At 32.7% G+C, this 8,939-nt stretch overlaps 1 long non-coding RNA gene across 3 annotated transcripts; it reads right to left on the bottom strand.

The window, feature by feature from the left end:
- Positions 1-3,204: 3,204 nt before the first annotated feature.
- LOC141702599 (uncharacterized) lies at positions 3,205-5,909 on the bottom strand. 3 transcript variants are annotated; one of them, XR_012567196.1, is made up of 5 exons: positions 5,812-5,902; positions 5,157-5,456; positions 4,963-5,067; positions 4,698-4,848; positions 3,205-3,842 (listed from the first exon to the last, which is right to left on the bottom strand). It is a non-coding gene; the product is annotated as an uncharacterized LOC141702599 (long non-coding RNA). The 3 variants fall into 3 exon arrangements; XR_012567194.1 differs by having other exon boundaries at positions 3,205-4,848; XR_012567195.1 differs by lacking the exon at positions 5,157-5,456 and having other exon boundaries at positions 3,205-4,848; positions 5,812-5,909.
- Positions 5,910-8,939: the final 3,030 nt, after the last annotated feature.

Below are 8,939 nucleotides of genomic sequence, written 5' to 3'. Positions count from 1 at the left end.
GATTTGGTAATCAGAATACAGTATAATTAGAGTGTAAATGGAATGGACCCAGAGGAGTGATAATAACATTCTCAGTTCTCTGCTTTAATTTAAGTTTTAAATCGTTACTAACAATGCATCGACTTAAAAATAAAATTTTAACTTCAAATTTTACACATAAATCTACCTATTTACATTAGTGTTCTAAAAAACGTAAATTGGTTCTAAACGGCGGAAAGACATTTTAGCGTTTAAACGGTTAAGCGAACGCTTAAGCGAAATTTTAACCAGGTCTATAAACAGATAAATAATAGTTATTTAAAATTTTATATATAATAATAATATGTGTAATACTAAAATAATGAAAATAAATAAAGTATCAAAAAAATAAACATAAAATTTTCTTATAAACTTATATATCTTTTTTTTTAATCACGATCATTGTTTTATTAAAATAAATATTAATATTTAAAATTAAAAATTTGACAAGTCAAAATCGGTTTGACCGCTTAATGACCATTTAATGCGCTTAATCCGTTTATAAGACCATTTAATCTTTAAAAATGCTTAATTATTCGATTAGTATAAAATCGAAGCGCTTAATGATTCGATTCCGCTTAAATGACCGTTTAGACGGCCGCTTAATGTGATTTTTAGAATACTGAGTTTGTTCGTTTCTACGTTAACGTACAACTAAAATTATGATTAACAACTTCTTTTCTCTCAAAACCCTAATGAGAGTCGGCCGTCATTCATAATTATCATTCATCCTTCACCATCCCCTCCTTCCATCAAATTCACATCCGTCCCATCGATCCTCTCATCCCGTTTCCTCCAATTCTAAATCTTTAATTTCTATTATAATAGTTTTCAATAAAATCGAGATCTAAATCCTTTTGGGTGTGATTTTGTTACCGTACCCATTTTTTTGGGTTGTTGATTGTCCTCAATTTTTGGGTGTATGTTTTGTTACGTTTTTGATTCGTTGTCATGTTACATTAAGAATGATTTCTATGGTGTATTGGGAGATCTGGACAACCCGCTTTAAATCTGGAATTGTGGTACTTATTGCGAGAGCTCACCTCGCACGTTCAATATATGGGGCATCTGTACCCCAACCTTGATGTAACTGATGAATTTGAATACTGATCTATTACTGGTTTATTATTATGTGCGCAGGTCAATTGTGATTCTACTATTTTCAGTGATAGTGGTGTCGACTGGATTGCTCGAGAAACTTTTGTAATCATTTTTATTATCAAGAATATTTATATTCTATCTGTTAAGCAATCTGGAAAAAAAACGGCTATTTGTTTAGGTCGTTTTTTGTTTCACAATCAGGTTGTAGTTGTCAGTTTGGGGGTTTGTCGCGACTGTATTCTTATGTTTTATGTTCAATAAAATCTTATTGTGCGTCAAAAAAAATTATGATTAATCTGTAAATAATGATATGCTCGCATATATATTACAAGAGCTGAAAATTTTATTAATTTTAAATTACAAATTATAACTACTTTTTTTTAAACTAAGGCCAAAATAACTTTTGTCAAAAACTTCTTTTCAATTGCAAAGACTATTTAACCATTGATCCACTTAACTTAATATGCTTAATAAATATCGATATGGCCTAAAATTGTTTGAACACAACTTATTCAAAAGATTTTTGACATCAAGCAAGTTCAAGAGATACCTTATACAATGTGCTAAACTAAAATTTAGGATATTTAATTTACAATATTAATTAATTCAATAATGTCCCAATAATATCATATGTGACTCGGACAACAAGTGACTAATTCCTGGAAATTATAATGAGTACCTTCAAATTTTATTTATAAGTCACATTTTTTCTTGCCTTCTATTATATTTTATTAATGTTAAAAGGAAAGTTGTAATAATAAAATATTAAATATACAATGATGATAGGATATGTTGTTGGAGTTAAAGTTAATTAAATATATTCTAAATTACATAGGACATAATTTTATATAATATATTTAAGGATTGGACTGAACATTGTTGTAAGTATACCAATTCTTACATTACATACATTTAGGTTTACATTCCATGTGCTAACACAAACCATAGAAAGTGTAATTGTCTATCACATATAATTAGCTAAAAAAAAAAAAGTAAACACGTAGGGAGATGTTTTGGGTGATGAGACGAGAGTAGCAGTCTTCAGTGCAAGGCTAGTTGCAGAAAAGTTATCAGGGCCCCTGAAATAAATAGAAAGACTCGTGACTATGAAATTGAAAATGACTTGCAGCTAAGATATCAATTGTCAAACATGCATGTCTTCATCAATTCTCCTCCTCACTCTGTAATCCCTATTTCTAATATTCTCCCCCGTGACTCCAAAGTTGGCCAAAGGGTTGAGTGCAAGTTTTTTCTCAACCAAGTTAAAATAGGTTAAAATTACTCAATATTATTCCATGCACTATAACAAATCTAGCCATTTACGACGGTTTTTTTGAACTGAAATCGTCGTAATTGATCCATTTACGACGGAAAAAAATAGTCATTTTTGGTCGAGTAGTAAGTTCGTTTTTTCGTCACAAGATAAAATTGCGTTGCAAATTAGAAAGTAGGGACCCACATACTCAATAAAATAATAAATCTATTTACGACGGAATATATCGTCGTAAGATACCAAAATACGACGAAAAATAACGTCGTAAGTTTTGTACTTACGACGGAAAAAACGTCGGATATTACTTTACGGGACCCATTTTTAATAAGATAAAACATAATTTTACGACGGAAAAATGCGTCGTAAGTTAGAAATTTCCGACAGAAAAAACGTCGTATTTTAGAAGGCGGGGCTTACAATCTTGGAAAATGAAAATTAAAAAAAATTAATATGAAAATGGCTACATTATGACGGAATATACGAAGAACAGCCGTCGTAAGTTTAGTTTACTAGAATAATTACGACGGAATGTATGAAGAACAACCGTCGTAAATTTCTTTTCCAGAATAAGCAAATACTAATTTTCCAGTTTTCAGCATTTTCGGATTTCAAATTGGATCCTAAACCTGTACAATCACAAATACCGATCTACATACAATCGTAGCTTAATCCGAAACCAAAATCAAATAACAAGTAATCATCCACGCAATTGAATAAATCTAAATTTAGAAACATCTATGAATTTTCTTCCATAATCACAAATTAACTAGATTTTTACATCATTTTTTTTATAAATGAGGTCTAGCCTCGTAAAATATAATAAGAGAAAGAATATACAAAGAGAAATGTAAGAATTCTCATATCTAAAAACAAGCCTCTAAGAGACAAAAAACTAGCACAAAAAGAAAATAGATATACAACCAAGAATAGAACCAAAAGAGAGGCCCCAAAACATAACCAAAACCAACTAAAAAATCAAACCAAAAATACCTGGAACTCCAAGTGTCAAGCAAAGAAGACCTCAAAATAAGTCCAAGGAATTCAGAAAAAGACGGGAGCTCCACCCACAAAATCCCAGTTCGAGAGAACCAAAGCCATATCCAAAAACAAAGCAACATCCAGGAGCATATGCTGCATAAAAATCCCACAGAAAAATTCCAAACTATCAACCACACCTCAAAAAAACTACAACTCGAAGCTCTACAATTTTCCCAAAGCAATTTGTACTCAAGAAAAACAAGCCATCCCGCACAGACCAAGTCACGTGAAGAGACTCGATGCTTACTAAAAAAATCCCCAGATTGTGCTTAATGAAGAAACCAGTGAAACTCCAGGGCCTCCCAATCTGAAGAACCAGAGCCGCATAAGTCTTCATAAACCCACAGAGATTACAGCACCACACCTTAGACACCAAGCAATCCCATCTCGAAAACCAGCTGCTCGCAAACTCCTGGAAACACAGTACACAGAACCCAGATTGAGAGCTCCAAAAACTGCTACCTCCAACTCCTGCACCCGACTTAAAAATACCCTTAACCCCCAATCTCTTCGAACACTCAAAGCAATCCCCCTCACCATTGTACTTACTTTTTGACTAAATATAATGTGACATGCTGGTTTTCCTTTTGGTTTTGAACAAACAGTATTTTGGGCTGAGCGAATATCAGGTTCCCGTCATTCTTGTACAGACTAGTGATAATCAGAATTATCTCAAGGGAAATATGGAAGCTGAGAAAATCGCACCCTGGTTGAAGGATTACATGGTATGTTTTAGTCGTTCCATAGTTTTATGTTTCTCATTTTTGGGGAAAAACTGGGATTTGTCATCTTTTATTGTGCATATGTTGTGTCCTTAAGCAAAAGCATTTTATATTTTATTCTTGCTTATCCAACAACTTTACAAACATTATATTTTCTTGTCAATTAGTGAGGTACCTTACGTTAGAGTCATTATTATATTTTCTTGAAGGAGCTGGGTTTTTTAGCATTGACTTGGTTACTTTTTTGCGTAGGAGATTATGGGGTGGGGGAAGTACAAGGTTGATAAAATGGATAAAGAGATAGACCTGGAAAGCGCCTTTACTGGCCTCAAGATCACCCAAGAGACAGCCTAGTCCCTTTCCTTTGTAGAGAACATCAACATCATTATATGTATATTACACTATATATTACTCTTAGTGTATGTGACAGATTCCTTGCATTGTTGGCATATATATATATGAAAAGGTTGGTATACTACTGCATCTAAAATTTGTTCCAAGATACGGAGACAATGTCTACATATTAAAATTTCAGGTTTTCTTACTGTAAAAAGCGGAAAATGGATATCCCTTGGCATCAGGGCTGTCAAAGAATTTGACAAGGAACGTATGGTTACTTGGGTCTTGGTTAAAAAGAGTTACAGTAGGCACACTACTTCCTGAAATAAACTTCTCCATAACTTCAACATGGAAATCCTGCAAGCTCAAAAGACATGAATATATTTAAACATGGGATTAAACTGCTTTCTCAAGTCCTGTAATTTAATCCCAAATTAGAATATCAGTAAAATTAAAGGATTATTGTAATACCCGAGAATCAACAAAGAGTTCGTCAAATGGCTTGAGCAACCTAAGTGTTGGTTTGGTGATTGAGGATTCACCCATGGGGATGAGTTTGTATTACAATAGTCCAATCTAAAACAAAAAGCTCAAAATAGTTAGCATTACAATGATACTAGATAACAAGGATAAATCATATCAAAATAAAGACATCAACTACTTACAAGGGTGATCTTTTTTTCATCAATAATCTTAGATATATTAGTATCTGTTTCCTCACTATCAGGCTAAGAGTGACAACGGAATTCATCTTGAACAATATTTAGTACACTATTCACTGGATTTTCATTACTTTGACAAATTATCTGACCGTGAGATGAGCTCTCAGACTGAACACCTCTTGACAGGCCTGAAAAATAATTTTATGCCGATATTTTGCAAATGGGTGAACAATTCAGATGGAGTAATGTGAAATCTTCCTAATACATAGATGTTTCTTCAGAGTTTTGTCCTTCTCTTCCTCCCTATGATCTCACATCAAAAAACAGTTGAAAAAAAGAACATCTCAAAATGGTGTTCAAGCAGTCAAGTTCATCTCATTCATAAGCCAGTAAAACAATACAGATTTAACCCAAATATCCAGCTATACAACTATCCAACACAACTATAATCACCAATTGAACAAAACAATTATCATTGAAACAAATAAAATATCGAAAAAGAGAATATACAACTGAAATCGATAAGATAACTGAAATCGATAAGAAAACAAAAACTACTCACCCAAATACCCAAAATAGTCGATTATACAACTAAAATTGATTACATAACTAAGAAATACCCAATTTTATACAAAACCCATGTTAGTAAAACTATTACCAGAGGTATTGCTGATGCTGAGTGTGGCTTCATTTGATTGAGTTTTTGGCTTCATTTTCTCCCTCAGAATTTAGATATATGTTGATTGGGAATAAAACCCTAATAATGTGTGGCTCCTGCGGCGCAACTAGTATAGTTTTAAGAAAATAAAAATCTGGAAACACTTTTCATAACATAATATTATTATTTATATAATAATTTTTGTAAAATTTTTTTATAAAAGATAATAAAATAAAATTTAATAATTATATATTATTAAAATTATAAATACATATATTTTTTATATTATACTTTTAACGGATTCAAATTTGGATTTATAAAATATTAAGATTTAGAATATTCTTCATATTGAATACAGCGATTCTCATAGTTTGACTAGTACAACTGACTAGTGTTGAATCGTGAACTAGTGTTACGATTATTTTAAAAAGATTTTTCAACGATCCAACCGTATGGATATCAATAGATATATATATTAGTGATAGAACCAAAATTTCATATCAAAATAATTTTATTTGGTTTGACATTTTAACAGTCAAGCATCAGTTTGACTAGTACAGCTAACTAGTGTTGAATTTTGAATTAGTGTTTCGATTATATTAAAAATATTTTTCATCGATCCAACCGTATGGATGTCAATAGATATATATATATCAGTGATATAATGAAAAATTCATATCAAAATAATTTTATTTGGTTTGACATTTTAACAGTCAAGTATCAGTTTGACTAGTACAGCTAACTAGTGTTGAATCCTGAATTAGTGTTACGATTATTTTCAAAATATTTTTCAACGATCCAACCGTATGGATGTCAATAGATATATATATTAGTGATATAACCAAAATTTCATATCAAAATAATTTTATTTGGTTTGACATTTTAACAATCACGCATTAGTTTGACTAGTACAACTAACTAGTGTTGAATCATGAATTGGTGTTTCGATTATATTAAAAATGGTTAGGAATATATGTGCATTAGTTTGATGATATGTTTAACAAAACACTTAAGTAGAAGTTTAGTGTTTGTAGCCTCAACGGATAAGACCACTTTGGCTATCCGTTGATGGTGCAGCTTTACTTAGAAATAAGTCTAGTGTTGTAGCACATTTCAGTCTCTGTATTTAATATATAATTCTTAGAAGTTGAGAGAAAATATAAGTCATGTTGACTACTAGAAGATATGCAAATAGGAAGGCCAATTGTAAATATTTCATGCCTTGTAATTTTGTATAAATGAAGTGGTATCAACGGATATCTTAAAGACCTTCAACGGATGAGAAACAAAGCTTCAACGGATGTCTCCAAAGCTTCAACGGATAGAGCTTCAACTGCTAACACATCAACGGATAAAGCCATCAACGGATGAAGGCTTCAACGGATGTTCTGGTAAATAGCAGTTGATAAGTGGTAGTTGTAAAAGCAGACAGAGGCACATGGGTTGACAGAGATAACTGAAATGTGGAAGCCTAATTTCAGGAACATCAGAAAAAGCAGCCGTTCTACTCTAGTACAAAGAGGCAATAGTCAACAAAGTACTTGAGTGATATGGAGAAGAAACAAGTGGAGAACTTATTTTATTATTGTATTTTTTATCTTTGTCTTCACTTGTACACTTGGTGATATATAAACCAAGTAGCAGCTAGTAATTAGATAAGAATTTTTCCAGTGCTGTTTAGAAAAATCTTGAGAGAAAAATTATCTAGTTTGTACTAGGACGCAGCTGTGATCAACATCTAGAATCACAGATTTTCTGAAATACCATCTCTGGTGGAACAACAATCCACCAGAAAAGTTTTTAAGGTCTGTTGTGTTCTTTACATTAGTGCTTGAATATATATCTGTCTGTATTAGCTTAAAGCAATTCACACACTTGTTTATCTTGAACACAAAGTCTTTAAAACTGCTCAAAACTTGAAAAAGTTTTGAGATTTACATTCAACCCCCCTTCTGTAAATCTCATTGTTAGTCCACTAGGAATAACAATTGGTATCAGAGCAAGCTCTTGACACACAAAGAGTTTAAAGATCTTGGAAACTAACAAAGATGAGTAAGAAGGATATTGGAGTAAAAATCCCAGTTCTTGACAAAGACAGTTATCACCATTGGAAGGTGAAAATGCACCTTCATCTACTCTCCCAAGATGAAGGTTATGTAAACTGCATTGAGAATGGTCCTCACATTCCCCACAAAGTAGCCACAGTTGCTACGGCCACAATTGCTGTTGGTCAATCCATTCCAAAACCTAGAGCAGAATGGACAATGGAAGACACAGAAGAAGTCCACAAGGATAAGAAGGTTATGAACATTTTGTTTAATGGTCTTGACAAGGATATGTTTGATAATGTGATAAATTGCACAACTGCCAAAGAGGTTTGGGACACAGTTCAGCTACTGTGTGAAGGTACAGAACAAGTAAAAGAAAACAAAATGCAGCTTCTCATTCAACAGTATGAGTATTTTCATTTTGAAGAAAATGAATCTTTAAATGACACATTCAATAGATTCCAAAAGCTGTTGAATGGACTGAAGCTGTATGGTAGAGTGTACCAGGTGAAGGATTCAAATCTTAAATTTTTATGATCCTTGCCAAAGGAATGGAAACCCATGACTGTCTCCTTGAGAAACTCTCAAGATTATAAGGACTTCACTCTTGAAAGATTATATGGAATCTTGAAGACTTATGAACTAGAGCTGGAACAGGATGAGGTATTGGAGAAGGGAAGAAAGAAAGGAGGTTCAGTTGCCTTGGTAGCTGAAAATGAGAAAGAATGCAGACAAGAAACTGTGAGATCTACATCAAACTCCAAAGATGGCACAAGCAAATCAGAATCAAGCAAGGGTAAGGAGCAAGTTGCTGAGAATGAAGACAACTCCAGCCAAGATGACTCTGATGGTATTGATGAGCATCTTGCATTTCTGTCCAGGAGATTTGTAAAGATGAAATTTAGGAAAAACACTAGAGCCACTAAACCTCATAAGAACATGGTGGACAAATCCAAGTTCAAGTGTTTCAATTGTGGTATAAGTGGACACTTTGCAAGTGAGTGCAGAAAGCCAACTTCTGAAAAGAAGAAATTTGACCAAGTAGATTACAAAAAGAAATATTTTGATCTGCTCAAGCAA

Source organism: Apium graveolens, unplaced genomic scaffold (assembly GCF_009905375.1).
Source record: "Apium graveolens cultivar Ventura unplaced genomic scaffold, ASM990537v1 ctg5309, whole genome shotgun sequence".
Classification (NCBI taxonomy): Eukaryota; Viridiplantae; Streptophyta; class Magnoliopsida; order Apiales; family Apiaceae; genus Apium; species Apium graveolens.
The sequence above is the reverse complement of the archived record's forward strand: the minus strand, read 5'-3'. Positions and strand labels throughout refer to the sequence as shown.